This window comes from Scyliorhinus torazame, chromosome 16, assembly GCF_047496885.1.
Source record: "Scyliorhinus torazame isolate Kashiwa2021f chromosome 16, sScyTor2.1, whole genome shotgun sequence".
In the NCBI taxonomy this organism is placed as follows: domain Eukaryota; kingdom Metazoa; phylum Chordata; class Chondrichthyes; order Carcharhiniformes; family Scyliorhinidae; genus Scyliorhinus; species Scyliorhinus torazame.
This window is the reverse complement of record NC_092722.1, coordinates 115,683,293-115,698,940: the sequence shown is the minus strand read 5'-3', so window position 1 is coordinate 115,698,940 and position 15,648 is coordinate 115,683,293. Positions and strand designations below refer to the sequence as shown.

Below are 15,648 nucleotides of genomic sequence, written 5' to 3'. Positions count from 1 at the left end.
TGCTTTTCTCCATATGGGCCATTCAGTCTGTTCTTTTCTCCTGCTGCTTGTACCCTTTCATATTTTTCTTTTTCACGAAAGGACCTGATTTCTTGTTAAAAGAACTTACGGATTCTACTTTTGGAATGTTTTTTGAGAGAGTAATTTATAATGGATGTGGCACATTCAATTTTGCCCACATTCAATTATAGAAAAAAAATGACAAGGTCATACCTACTGATGACCTGCTCACCCCTATTTCAAAATCTACAACACAGCCTGCAGTCACAATAAGAGCTCATAATATAACAAGTGGCTTGTGAGCTAAAGTAGTGGATAGAAGGACATGGTTCTTAAATTCAAATATTGCACAGTTCTTGTGTCCACATTGTCAGTATTAAATAATTTGAACTTATATAGTGCCTCTCAGGGCCTCAAGATATTCTAAGGTGCTTTTAGCTAATTAAGTACATTTGAAATGTTAGCAACCATTGTTATGTGGGGAAACATGGCAGCCAATTTGTGCACAGCAACATTCTACATGCAGCAAGAGAGAATTAACAGATCTGTTTTATTTCTGTTTTTATGAGGTAAAAATGTTAGCCAGAACACTGGGGAGAACTCCCTGTATCTTTTAAGCAGGCCATGAGGCCTGCTGCCTGGGAGAATGATGGGACCCGGTTTAATGTCTAATTCAAAGAGCAGCACCTCTGACAGTGCAGCACTCCTATTGTGCCGAGGTAGCAAAGGTGTAGAAAAGAAATAAAATAAGATGCAACAAATGTATGCATAAATTACATGTGGAACATCTTCTTTTTGGCCAGAATGTCTAAAAAAGCTTAACATTTTAACATAAACTAAAAAGAAAACCTGCATTTTGTAAAAGTGTTTGAAATGTTTTGTGTAAGATGTCATTGATTCTAATGATTACAAATATATTCAACACAAATATTTAATTCAGGCAACTACAAATGAAATTTGTAAATTCATGATATGTATCACCAGTTTAAACTTAGTAGGACAATACAAGGTGGATAGGTGGTCTACATATGGAAAATTGTCCTGCAATGTATTGTGCTCTGTTCTGGTTTTCGTATCCTCCAGTTTCAAAAGTAAATTCCAAGAAGTACTGCTTTTCTGACAAGACTTTGACATTTATTTTGAATGTTGTCTCTTTTGACAACCTACATCCCCATCAATTACCAGGTGCGATTGTTATTTACCAGCGGTGAGGAATTTAAAATCAACTAAATCATATTGATAAAGATCGTTTTCATGCACTTTAAAATTAAAGGTCACGGCGTAGCACTGAAACACCAGCAGGTATTTGTAGCAAATAATCAACCGATTCAGAAAGGTACATTTATCGGTTATAGTAGATGACTGCAGTACTTGGAGAATGCTGCAATTCATGAAGTGATTACTTAAATATCCAAATGAACATATTCTGCCTTCTTTCATCTTGCATATTAAAATACTCAATGCGCATGGCATGATTTTCATAGAAGCGACAATCGTGATGGAATTTGTGGTTTCAAAGCTAGCATTTTCTGAGGCAAATCCGAACTGAAAATGGTAAATAGAATCTCCCCAGCTTCTAAGGAAAGAAAAATTGAAACGGATATTAAAAAATTGAAAATCAAAGCTTCTGGGCAGACTAAACCTGGTTGAGGCTAGATATATGGGCACACAGCCGTCCATGCCCAGTTGTTGCATTGGATGATCGAGTTGAATGGTGCAGTCTGGGCAAGCTGAAGAAGACAGAGGCTAGATCCCAAAGCTGTGAATAGAGTAGGTTGCTATAGCTTTATCTCTTGCTTAATATTAGCGGATCTATGCCATCCAGACAGAGTTGAAGAAGATCTGCAGGTGTGTGTTATTTTTGGTGAAGACCATGCCCATGGAATTCAGTTGGTTGTGCGGAGCACTTTGCTGGGCATAAGGCTAGCTCCTAGAAGAAGAGCAGGTGAAATTCTTTGTGAAGAAGATGGTATTTTGAAGGGCTTTGTTACCGGGTTCGATGACCTGTGTGTGAGTCGATTGCCGAGCCAATTTGTAAGATCTTTCTTAGTTGTACTTGCCACTTGATGGGTAATCTATAATTTGTGTAACTAGAACATAGAACAGTGCAGAAGGAGGCCATTTGGCCCATCAAGTCTGCACAGACACACTTAAGCCCTCACTTCCACCCTATCCCCGTAACCCAATAACCCCTCCTAACCTTTATTTTGGACATTAAGGGCAATTTTAGCATGGCCAATCCCCCCAACCTGCACGTCTTTGGACTAACCAACTAATGTTGATTCTGAGTGTTAGAATGTAGGTTGACATGCTGAGCAAAGGCCTTCCTATTCATAACTTGAAACATGGGCTGTATTCCCGTGGAAGACTTTTATATTTTAAAATGCCCACTCACAAAGATGACTGAGATGGCTCCCAAGAGGTCAGATGACTTCTGATTATTCAACAGACTATTTCAACCTTCCAGAAAGTTATTTTTGAGTCATCCGATTGCAGCGCTTCCTCCCAGAATGGACATATACACGCAACACCCCACCCCTCTGCAGAATTCACAACTGCCATTGTCAAAGCTTACTCAAACATAGTCAATGGATTCCTACATTCTGTCTTCAGGGTTGCAAAAGAAACCAGGCTGACAGAACCTGTTATCCACAAGTAGAATTTGAAAGACCATCATCTATCTTCCATTCCAAAGTGATGGTTTGGGGTTTCCAAACCATTCTGGTTGGGCGATGTCAGTGTTGGTCATGTGACTGAAACTGGCTTGAGATAATGAGTTTTATCCAAAACTCAGTAGAACTCTGAACAGTCCGGCAGAGACACTGAAAGTGGCAGAACAGCAGCAGTAAAAAGGCAGTGCAATCTTTGCCTTTAAGAACCTAGAGGCTGTGAAAATCTTAAAAGCCTCTTAGCCTGATTCTGTTTTGCTCAAAATGTCCACCAGTACAACACCTGACCCCCTGGTAAGAAAGCCATAAGGAATCGATTTCATGATCTGCTGAGAAGCCATCTCTTCTGAAAATTCTGCAATAATCCCAATGTTCATCAGCAATTTAAACTTATCTGTACTACGCTGAGTGCAAAAAGGTGCATCTGTGCCCTGACTACACAGGCTGATGTCCTGCAACAAGTCAAACACATGAACTGTTAACTATTATTTTGGTTTAAACTTGTAGAAGGACAATCTTCATTAATTGTACCTTTCCTGGGTACATCGTGTGTGAATGACGTTGCATTTGGATGCTTTTTGGAGTGAGTATGTGAACAAAAGATCTTCTTAATTTCTAAACCCATTCAAGTCTGCTGATGTGTCTTTAAACTGACCACACAATGAAGGTGATCTTAGAAACACGCATCTCAACATTTCCGAAATGAACACATTGATTGTGGACAGTAACAAAAGGAAATTGGGGGTTTCAGTTCATCTCTCCTCCTCTGTGCGTAACAAGGCAGCTACCCAAGATGGCAGGTGAGATACTCCGGCCTCCCAGCCATGTGTTTCTCACTGGCGGGAGGCAGCGTGCCATTTGCAGGTGGTGGGATTCTCTGCTCCTGCCACTGTCAATGGGAATTTGCAATGAAGCCACACCACGCCGCTGGGAACCCCACGGCAGACATGCGCTGCTGGTGGGACCAAAGTATCCTGCCGGCATGAATGGCTGGAGAATTGCAGACAGTATTTAGTTGTTGCTTCGTGTAACTCTTGTAGAATAAAAAAATCTGTTTTACACTATGAAATCTTGTGGCTTTGTTCTTTTCGTCAATAATTGGGATTTTAGATTTTTTTTCCTTTTCAGAAACAAACTTGCTAGCCTCTACCAAGTTCATAACTATCTTCATTAGAAACATGACTATCTTTCTTCATTTTCAAAAGATGAGCAACTTGAAATTACTGAGGATATGTGTTGCATACTTTATTGTGATCTTTGACCAGAGTTTCAGGTTTTTGTTAAGATTTGATTAGGGACTCATCACATTTTGTTTAAAGTAGAAAAAAATTGTGATTCAGAACACTTGCTAGGAGAATAAAGCCGCAAGATTTCATGAGTTTTGAGCAAATAAAAATATACCTTACTATGCTAGTTCAGAAAGATAAAAACAATTTACAATATTTATCTCATTCTTTAATATTCAGGGTTAGTATAAGGTGTTTGTGAATTAACAAGCAAACTGTGGTTCAACACACTACATTGAACACTTAAGTAGTAAGAAAAAGTCCATGGTTTTCTCAGCAATCCATCCAGATGTCAGTAAACACAGAGTCCCTTTTGGAACCTCTTCCTGTCCCCTGCTTGGGACACTTGTCTTCAATGGTGTTCTGTTCCAAGTCACATCATCTGGGTTTTCACAGCATTTTCTCTTCCTGCGCAGATGCACCGGGTGGCCTATCCTCAGCCCTAAGAACTCAAATTGCTGAAGAGCACACGTGCAGCCCCCTCCCCATTTGTGCATGTGAGGAAACTACGAGATCTGTCAGAACTTGGAGTTCCCAAACTCTGCTCTTGAAAGTAAGATGGTTTTAGTAACAAATTATAAGTAACAACAGTACAAATTACTTAAATCTTGCACATTTGTTACAAAATAAAATAAGGTATAAAGCAATGACTTTAAGTACATTTTATGTACTTGGTAAAATGGATCAGTGACAGGATTTTAATATTACTCTATATTTCATTATGATAAAATGCATATCTGCTATGGAAATACTATAAAAATAGCACTTTCCTTACTCGCCGTCTGGCATCATAAAGTTAACAGATGGCTGTGTGAAAACATACCTAAAAGTGTTTATTCTGGGAATTCAGTTTGATTGCCTATAAAACTGAAACTTTACCTAAAGGTAACCTTACAATTGAATGCTCCAATGTGACATTGCAGGTCAGCAGCCAGCCAAAGGCTGCAGCTCACTTGTCAGCAATGTGCAGTGTACTGTATTAGCCATTCACATCTATTTAATGTTTTGTGCCTGCTGCATGTCTGGCATGCCATAACCGCTGGGAAAGTATCCAACCTGTTTGTAAATCAAGAGCCCTGCTGATTGCTTCAAATTCCACTTTCAAAAAACACTCACAAACACACATAATGCACTTCACACTCCAAAACAATGTCTGCATAATTTTTTTAAAAGAAACAAATTGTATCCTTGTAAAATACTGCAGTGATTAAATGCAGATACTGTGCCATCTTTCATCTGATTGCTATCCACGTGCAGCTGGTGCAAAACCCATTTTTCTCAACAGAAAACAGTCTCCCCAACTGTGTCACGGATGCTATCTCCAACTTGCCTGTTGTGTCCGTAGCTCGCTCCTCTATGGTGTGCCTTACAGCCTCTACACAATGTGGGGTGATCGTTGGGATTATCTGGTGGCCATTCAGCGTGACACAACAGTTTTGCACCTGCTCACTGGAGTCTTGTGAGGCTGTATAATGCTCTGGTCATCAGGCATCTGACTCAAGTTCCTGTCTTCTTGGTCAAGCAAGGAAACCTTAAAATTGACAGGAACTATTTGTGAAGAAAGAACCCTTTAGCACAAAATAACACAATGCAAGAAAAATCCTGACATTCTCTCCCTCTTTCTATCTTTCATTTCCATCACCAGTTGTCCCTCACGTGAACTAAGAAAGGATCTTTGTTCAATTACATTAAAGATGTTAGTATTGTGGTAAATATTGTTCTCAAGAAGTTGAACAGCAAAGCTGGGAGCAATAGGTTAGCTTTTTGGTCAGTTAGTTTAGAGATTCCCAATGAATTTTCACATCTGTTGGGTGCGATTCAAATAAATGGGAACAAAGTGCTATAGCAAGCACGTTTAGCTGCTTGTTTCCGGCGATCGCAGCACTAAGAAACACAAGGCTATAAAACAGCACTCATGTTAAATAAGGGGCCTCATCGGAGGAACTCCTCAGTATAGCAAGAGATTTCTGAGGCTCCCAGCCCTCCCCAAGTTCAAATGCACAATCAGAGGGTGCCAACTTGGCACCCTGACAATAACCCTGCCAACTGACTGTGCCACATGGGCACCTTGGAGTACCAGGCTGGCACCCAGGTGGCACTACCAGCAGTGCCAGGGGACCACTCTATCCAAAGGGCATGCACCTGGACCCTCTGATCCCCTGGGAGATCACAACGAGTGCCATTCCATCTGGTCCCCGTTTGTGGAGACCAGTCCTGAATGGCATTCGCCCGGGTGCCTCGGTAAACTTCATGTTAAAGTGAGATTGCTGTCTCACTCTAATATGCAGATTTGCTAAAAAGTGGCCCCGCCCACAACCAGCGGGATTTACATCACAACGTCTCATGAGATCGCGTTAGATCTTCCAAGGCCTTTGCATCCGAGTAGATCCCGGGAGCAGGGTCTCCTGGCTTTTATTGGCCACACTGTGCTGCGAGGAGCTGCTTTTTGGGCGCAGTGTGGCCGTTGGATCACGCAGAATGATTGTATCTGTTGATGTGAGCTGAGAATATACTCTTGAGGAAGGAGCATTCACTCAGTTGACTTGTCTGTTGGTAAATCCCTGAAGAAACTGCAGGCCCATGCTTCCATTTTCTCAAATCTCGGTTAAAAAGAGACTTTTGACAGTCAGTCAGTTTTCAAACAAAGGACTGTAAGGCATAGGTCTGGGACCTGGAGCTAGACATCTATGTGTTAAGAAAGCCTTGCCTAGTGAGAGGAAACTTGTGCACTTGAGGCCCAAAGCTGGTCAAGATCAGAAGACAGGTTAGGAAAATTGTGATTTTTTTGAAACTTTAAAACAGCTTAATTATTTGTAACTGATTCTGCTCACTGAAGAGTTTCAGTCCCCTTTTGGAAAAATTAAACAAACATATTACAGGAATCCAGAGAAGACCCATGATAACATGTTGGAATTGTTCATCAAATTAAGAGTGACGTTGTTGATTTTGAGACAAGGGTCCTGAATCTAAATAAAGGAAACTACGACGCTATGAGGTACGAGTTGTCTATGATGGATTGGGGAATGTTACTTCAAGGGATGATGGTGGATAGGCAATGGCAAACATTTAAAGAGCGCATGGGTGAACTGCAACAAATGTTCATTCCTGCCCGGCACATAAATAAAACTGGAAAGTGGCCAAACCATGGCATACAAGGGAAATTTGAGATCGTATTTGATCCAAGGAAGAGGCATACAAATTGGCCAGAAAAAATAGCAGACCTGAGGATTGAGAACAGTTTAGAATTCAGCAAAGGAGGACAAAGGGATTGATTAAGAAGGGGAAAATGGAGCATGAGAGTAAGGAACATAAAAACTGATTATAACAGCTTCTATAGGTATGTGAAGAGATTAAATAGACTGGCTCCTGCAGATCGGAGGAAGGTAGAGGTGAAACAGGGAATTATAGATCAGTCAGCCCAACCTCGATTGTGTGGAAAATGTTACAGTACATTATAAAATATTTAATAGCAGAGCACTTGGAAACCAGTGGCAGGATCGGACAGAGTCAGCATGGATTTATGAAAGGGGAATCATGCTTGGCAAATCTATTGGAATTCTAGGATGTAACTAGAAGAGTTGACGAGGAGGGAACTAGCTGTCTCACTCGAATTGCAGATTTGCCAGAAAGTAGTCCCACCCACAATTCACATCGTAACATCTCACAAGATCATCTCAGATCTCGTGAGGTGTGGCGAGCCAGTTGTATCCCGGAAGTGGGCTCTCCCAGCATCTTCTGGTTGTGTTGTGCCGCGCTGCTTTTTGGGCGCAACACGACCGGTAGGTCCCGCCCATTGTGTGCAGTTTAATTTCTTTATCTGGGGAAGGATGTTCTTACACAGAGGGAGTGCAGAAAAGGTTTACCAGATTAATTCCTGGGATGGCGGGACCTACATATGAGGGAAGATTGAGTCAGTTAGGATTATATTTGCTGGAGTTTAGAAGAATGGGGGGGGGGGGGGGGGGGGGCGATCTCATAGAAACCTATAAAATTCTTACAGGATGAGATAGGGTAGATGCAGGAAGAATGTTCTTGATGGTGGGGGTCTCCAGAACCAATGGTCACAGTTTAAGGATATTAGGTAAACCATTTAGGACTGGAATGAGGAGAAATGTCTTCCCCAAAGAGTTGTGAGCCCGTGAAATTCTCTGTCACAAAAAGCAGTTGAGGCCAAAACATTTTACGTTTTTAAGAAGGAGTTATATATAACTCCTGGATCAAAGTATAGGGGGGGAAAGCGGGAATAGGTTACTGAGTGGGATATAAGCCATAAAGGACCGAATGACCTACTCCTGCTCCTATTTTCTACGTTTCTATCCAGTTCAGATTATAAAGGAGCCCTATTCTGGCACCTCTGCATTACTACAATAATATAATTAGATAGTAGGCTGTAGGGACAAAATTCTGAATGTAAGATGCTCAAACGTTTTGAAGGATTTACAAGCTCACTCTCTCCAAAAGATCACCAGACATTTCTAACAATAGAATTTAACTTTGCACTTGTTCTTTATGGTCTGGGCTCAAAGGCATCCTGTTTTTAGCCTCAATGGTAGCTCTCTTGCTCTGAGTCAGAAGACATCAAGTTCAAATTGAGGGATATGAACACATAATTTAATGTAGTGCTGAGTGAGTACTAACAACACTGTCATATTTACCCAATTGTTTCAGCTGAGATGCTAAACCAAGGCTCAACCTGCCCTCTTTAGTGAATGTCAAAGACGCAGTAATATCCCACATGGGACCTACGGGATGGGAATGCTTGTCGTCTCCGTGCCCTTGGCAGAGTACAAACTGCCCCTCTCAGGGTGATGTATCCCAATTACCCAGTGTATCCAAGGTTGGCCAGTAAGGCACCAAACAGAAACTAGCCCGGTAGGAGACTTCCGGGAAGTGTATATGTATCATTTGTAAATAAAACTTTGTTCTTATTTTTACTTGGTGTGACCTCCCTGTGTCCTTGTTAAAATCTCACTCCACTATTAAAATAATAACAAGATGTCCTCACCAATATTTATGTCTTAACCAAGACCTAAAACAGATATCCTGTTTATTTATTTTATTTATGAGGCCTATCTGTGCACAAATTGGTTACCATGCCTCTTACATTACAACAATGGGCTGAATAATAGAGGGGTATCAGTGGGAGTGGGGAGGTGATCAGTGGTGTTGGGGTTGGAAGGCTCATTCCCCCAGAATCAAAGTTAACATGGAGCCTACCCGCTCCACGCCAGTCGCCGCACAACCACAACAGGTTACGGGAGGCTTAACAAGAGCTACGTAGGACTTCAGCCCCTCCCATCCTCTTGAGCAGGTGGTCAATCAGATTGCTCGGCAACTCCTTCATTGTCAGCAGCACCAAGAGTTAGGGATCGCTGCCCAGACAGCAAGAAGAGAAAGAGGAAAGCCAATGGATCGCCAAAGCGAACCAGTCCAGTCTTGGGCAGGAAGGATTTTTGAGGTCAGGGGGTTGGGCGGGAGGCTTTGAGCTCAAGGCTGTGGGGGGTTTGGAAGAAAGGGAGTCATTCCATCTTAGGTGGGCCACCCCTGATCCTTAAAGGGCAGCACCCACAAGATTGAACTCCCCTTCATTCCATTGATGAATGCCATTTAAAACAATTGAGCTGCTTGCTTCCGCCCAACTGGCAACACCAAATATTTTATGCTGTGGGCAATTTATTACTAAGGTCAATTGGCTTGATAACAAGCTTAATTGCCTATTTAAATATGGTGGGTAATCGGCACCTGTATTTTGTGGGTGAGCTCAGGGGTGGCACCCGCCCTTTTTATGTGCACCCCGCCCCCCCCCCCCCCACCCTACCCCCACTTCCAGAAACAAGTCCGGCGAGGGCATGTAGAATGCAGCCCAATATCTACATTTCAACAATTACTGCTTAATTGGCATCTTGGGGCCATGAAAGGTTCGTTAGGAATGCAAGTGTTTCTTTTCATTGTGGGGTAAATTCTCCACTGGCGGTATTGTCTGTTCCATCGGCAGTGCACTACTGCCCGTGGGTTTCCTAGCGTCATGGGGTGGCAACTGACAAAACAGAGAACCACTGCCAACGATGGTGTGCCACAGAGAAACATGCGGCTGGGGAGGTGGAGAATTCTGCCCTATGTATCAGGTTTACATAACACCCGCCACTTTGCAAATATTTCTTCCCTCACGTTTGAAATTTCTAAAGGCAAACACTGTAATGTTCTTGTCGGATGGCCTGATTTCTATTACAAGAACACTTGTAGCTAAAGCTATAAACGATTTATTAACATTAACTGTGTGTCAGCTATGTACAAAACAACAGCTGAATAACAGAATAATCATGCACAGCAACCTCTTTCTTCCAGCTCTCTAGGCAGTCTGAGGTCACCAGATTCTAACAGTCATTTATATACTAATTAGACTCCTAGTGGGTCAGTCGGTGAATTACAACACAACCATGATATCACTATACCCCTTTTCCTTTGAAGGAATAAATTAATACAATATCATCAGTATATTTGCATGTGATATCATTAGCCTGTAAGTCTAACAGTATAAATTTTTGTTTAAGTTTTTAAAACTTGGTACCATGTAATGTTCTTGTAGGATGGTTTGATTTATATTATAAGAACACTTGTAGCTAAAGCTATAAACATTTTTTTTTACATTAACTGTGGGCCAACTATATACAAAACAACAGATGAATAACAGTATGATCATGCACAAACAACCTCTCTCTTCCAGCTCACCAGGCAGTCTGAGGTCACCTGACTGTAACGTTCACTTATATATGAATGAGAGTCTAATGGTCAGTCGGTGAATTACAATGCAACCATGATATCACTGCAAACACTTTAAAAATTAATCTATGTCATTCAGTTTTGTAAAATTTGCAACAATGTCAGTTCTAGTAAAATTGGTAAAATTGCAATTTGTTTCAAATGTATTTGTGGACTGTGTCAAACCTTGCTGACCACTCAGTTAACACAGTTTTATCTGTCAATTATGTGCGTACCAATGTTTCACTCTCTTCTGACCTCTGCCTACTACCTGCTCAGCCTAATGTTGTAATGCTGCTCCTTTCCATCAGTCTGGCACCATCATTATTTTTCTTTAGTCTGATGGTGATATTACTCCTTTTCCTTTCCAAAAACAGTCAAAAAAATTTAATCTCGTGTCAGCACTGAATCCTCTGCCACCAGTCTTGTCAATTCCAATTCTTTCTCTCTTTTCATGTTCTTTGTGCTGAAAATATCACTCTTTGCTTCTCTTGGTGTATTTAGGCAGCTGTGCTTGGTTTGTACATGATATCAATGCTATTTTAGCTGCCACCAATTGTTGAATGTCAGGCTTTTTCCAGCACCTCCTTACCATGCAAATAGTCTGGCAAATTTTCTTGAACAGACAGTGTCTCTTCCATCGAAACCTGTGCTATTTTATCTTCGCCCCACTGAGTTAGCATACGGGGCGCTTTAAAGAAGGAAAGCGAGGTAGAGAGGTTCAGACAGTTGAAGGCACAGCCAACACAAGTCGAGCAATTAAAATCAAGATTGCTCAAGAGGCCAGAATTAGAGTCAGGCAGATATCTCCGAGGGTTGTGGCACTGGAGCAGGTTACAGAGATGGGGGAGGAGGGGAGGGGGGCGGGGGGCTGGGTGGTGGGGGGGGGGGGGGGCAGGGTGTTGGCGAGACAATGAAGGGATTTAGAAACAAGGATGAGAATTCGGGAACTGATTTAAGACAGCAAGCCAAGGGTGATGGGTGAATGGGAATTGGTATGAATTTGGATTCGGGCAGCAGAGCTTTGCATGACTTTATCTATCAACTGAATGAAAACTAAGCACAATTATGATCAAAGCCATGATTTTAACCTTGCCCACTGGACAGGTAGGCAGTTAAAATCGCCAGGTGGATTTGCCGCTCTCTTCTCACAGTCAACCCAGCCACACAGTTTAACCAACTTGGCTCCGTATCGTTTTAGTCAGTCTGTGTTTTACCCTTCCAAGGACAGAATATGCTATATTGTGTGCCCAAAACTGAGCGCAGTACTCCAATAGAGTCTGATGAAGGCTGTATACAATTGAAACACTTTCACAGTCTTCTATTTCAACCACTTTAAAATAAAGGCCAACATTTTGTCGGCATTTTTATTATATTTTGTTCCTGTCCACTAACATCTACTGAGGGTTTACATGGGCATCTGAATCACTTAATTCTTCCACAGAAATATATAATGTACTGTTATAAAGTATTCAGACTTTTCTTTCTTGGATCCAACTGGGTGGTCCCACAGAGTCCTACACTGAATTCCATCTCACCTAGTCTTGCCCTCACGCTTAATCCGCTTATGGCCCTTTCTAAGTTTCAAATTTAATCCATTCAAATCGGTTAATAGTGTCATCTAAAAACTTGGCTATAAAATTCTATTCCTTCATCCAAGTCGTTGTCATATATGGTTAAAAAAAAAAACACTGATGGGACTTCCGGTGGCGGCTATGAGGGAGCAAGTCGCATACTTAGTGGCTCCCGCTCTGGCCGGACGTTCGGACCATTTTCCTCAACTTTTTTGTGGTTTTGAGTTTGGGCTTTGAAGGAGTGGGCAATTTGGCTCTGGATCTATATATTGGTGGATGGAACGGAGAACCCCAAGGGACCGAAAAGGAAGAAATAGAAAGATAAGCAAGGGCTGGGTGGAGGCTGCGGCTGAAGACAACATAGCTAATGTCCGGACCCCTGCTGCGGCGGCCCAACCATCGACTGAGGAGCTGATGCAGGTCATCCAGGAGGGATTTGCCAGACAGAAACGGAACTGTCTTGACCCGATAAAGGAGTCGATCGATCGGTTGGAGCGCAGGCTGGCTGCTCAGGATCGGACGATCCAGAAGCTGGAGAAGGCACTGGCAGACCAGGAGGAGCATCAAACGGCGGTCGAGATAGGGGTGGGGATGCTCAAGGATCAGCAAAAGAGACTGCTGGAGAAGGTGGAGGATCTGGAGAATAGAACCCGCCGGCAGAACATGAGAATTGTTGGTCTCCCTGAAGGGGCTGATGCTGGCGCGTTTGTGGCGAGTACGTTTCAGAAGCTTCTGGGGAAAGGGGCTTTTCCTCGACTGCTGGAGGTGGACAAGGCATACAGGGCGATGGCGAGTAAGTCGTGACCAGGGACCCCCCAAGGGCGATGGTGGTCCGGTTCCATAGATTTTTGGACAAGGAGTGTGTTCTCCAGTGGGCCAAGTGTACCCGGAGCTGCAAGTGGGACAATAGCATTCTGCGTGTCTATCAGCATTTGAGAGTGGAGGTGGCCAGAAGGAGGGCAGGCTTTAATCAAGAAAAGACGATCCTGTGAAAGAAGAAGGTGAAATTTGGGCTGCTGTACCTGGCTCGTCTCTGGGTAACGCACGAGGACCAGCATCATTACTTCAAGTCACCTGAGGACGCGATGGACTTTGCAAAGAAGAAAGGGCTGGTGCTGAACTGAGGACTTTTTGGTTTTAAGTTGTAACCTTTGTGAGCGATGTTTATATGTTTTGACTGTCGTTTTCCTTCTGCTTTTAAGTTTGAGTGAAGATGGGGGAAGTAAAAGTTATTCGGTTCTCCGGGTTTTCGGTGTTTTGGTGGGGGCTTTTTACTTGTTATTACTGTGATTTGCACAATTGGGGGGGTTCTGTGTGGGCGGTGTGTCTTGGATTGTCTCCTATGGTAATTGGGAGATTTTCTGGTGTCGGGTTGATGAGGGAAGTGGTTTTGATGGGCGGGGGGGGGGGGGGGGGGGGAGAGGAGTAGGGAACAATAGGTTGGAGACTTCTTGGCACCGGAGGCGAGGGTCACCAGGCTAGCTGGGTGAGCTAGTCAACGGAAGCACAGTGGGGGGTTTGTATGTGTTCAACATGTGGCAAGGGCTAGGTGTTGGAGTGATGTTGATGGGGGGGAGGGGGGTGGGGGAGTTATTCTGCAGATGAGGGAGGGACTTAGGTTTCAGGACAGGGAGGAGGTCGAGGGTGGGGGCTGCCAGCAGGCGGGCCGATGGAGGCGCAGCGCTTGGGCTGGAGGCAGGCCCAGGAAAGGGGATGGCTGATTGGCGGAGGGGGGGCGCGGTGCCCCCCCAACGAGGCTGATCACCTGGAATGTTAGAGGGTTGAATGGACCTGTCAAGAGGGCGCGGGTGTTCGCGCATCTGAGGGCTCTGAAGGCGGACGTGGTGATGTTGCAGGAGACACACCTGAGAGTGGTGGATCAAGTTAGGTTTAGGAAGAGCTGGGCCAGTCAGGTCTTTCATTCGGGGCTGGACACCAAGACCAGAGGGGTGGGGATTTTAATCAATAAGCGGGTGCAATTTCAGGCTGGCAGCGTAGTCTCGGACGTGGGGGGCCGTTATATCATGGTGAGCGGCAAGCTCGAGGGGAGGTAGGTAGTCTTGGTCAATGTATATGCGCCAAACTGGGACGATGTAGAATTCATAAAGAGGGCACTGGGGAAGATTCCTAACCTGGACTTGCACAAGTTGGTGATGGGAGGGGATTTTAATACAGTCATTGATCTCGGCCTGGACCGGTCGTGTTCGAAAACGGGGAAGGTGCCAGCAAAGGAGCTGTCAGGGTTCATGGAGCAGATGGGGGGGGTCGACCCATGGACGTTTAGGCAGCTGACAGGGAGGGAGGTTTATTTTTATTCGCATGTGCATAAGGTTTATTCCCGGATTGATTTTTTCATTTTGAGCAGGGATTTGCTGGTGGGGGTGGTGGACGCGGTGTACTCGGACATCACTATTTCGGACCATGCCCCACACTGGGTGGAACTGCAGGTTGGTGAGGAGAGCTTCCAGCAATGGAGATTGGACGTGGGCTTGTTGGCGGATGAGGCAGTGTGCAAGAGGCTGAGGAAACGTATGCAGAACTATTTGCAGGTCAACGACACGGGGGAAGTCTCAGCAGTGGTGGTCTGGGAGGCATTGAAGGCAGTGCTGAGAGGGGAGCTGATTTCGATATGGGCTCGTAGGGACAGGACGGATAGGGCAGAGACGGACCGGCTGGTTAGGGAGATCTTACAGATAGATAGGAGGTATGCGGCGACTCTGGCGTTAGAAACTTGAAGGGAATGACGGGGGCTGCAGGCGGAGTTCGGGGTGTTGTCCACAGGCAAGGCAGTGGAGCAGCTTAGAAAAGCGAGGGGCGTGGTCCACGAGTATGGGGAGAAGGCTAGCAGAATGTTGGCACAGCAGCTTAGGAAGAGGGAGGCGGCCAGGTAAATAGAGAGGGTGGTTGATGGGGATGGGAATTTGGTAGGGGACTCGGCGGGGCTAAACAGGGCGTTTTGGGACTTTTACAGTAGACTCTTTCGCTCGGAATCCCCCCTCGGGGCCCAAGGGGATGAGACGCTTTTTGGACGGACTGACCTTCCCAAGAGTAGACAGAGAGCTGGGGGAGGGGCTCGGGGCCCCAATTGGGGCGAAAGAGACATGGGAGGGCTTGAAGGCAATGCAGTCGGGTAAAGCCCCGGGGCCAGACGGGTAACCGGTGGAATTTTACAAGAGATTTTCGGGAATATTAGAGGCGTTGCTGGTCAAGCTTTTTAATGAGGAAAGGGATAGAGGGGTGCTGCCCCCAATGATGTCGCAGGCCACTATTTCGTTAATACTGAAGTGGGGCAAGTACCCGGAGCTATGCAGGTCATATAGGCCGATCTCATTGCTTAATGTGGACGCCAAGCTGCTGGCC

The 15,648-nt window shown here is 44.3% G+C and overlaps 1 protein-coding gene across 1 annotated transcript in view; it reads right to left on the bottom strand.

Annotated features, from left to right (window-relative positions):
- The window catches only part of pcdh15b (protocadherin-related 15b), a 2,356,722-nt gene that overhangs the window by 1,966,484 nt on the left and 374,590 nt on the right, over positions 1–15,648 (bottom strand). The gene's annotated exons all lie outside the window — the stretch shown is intronic.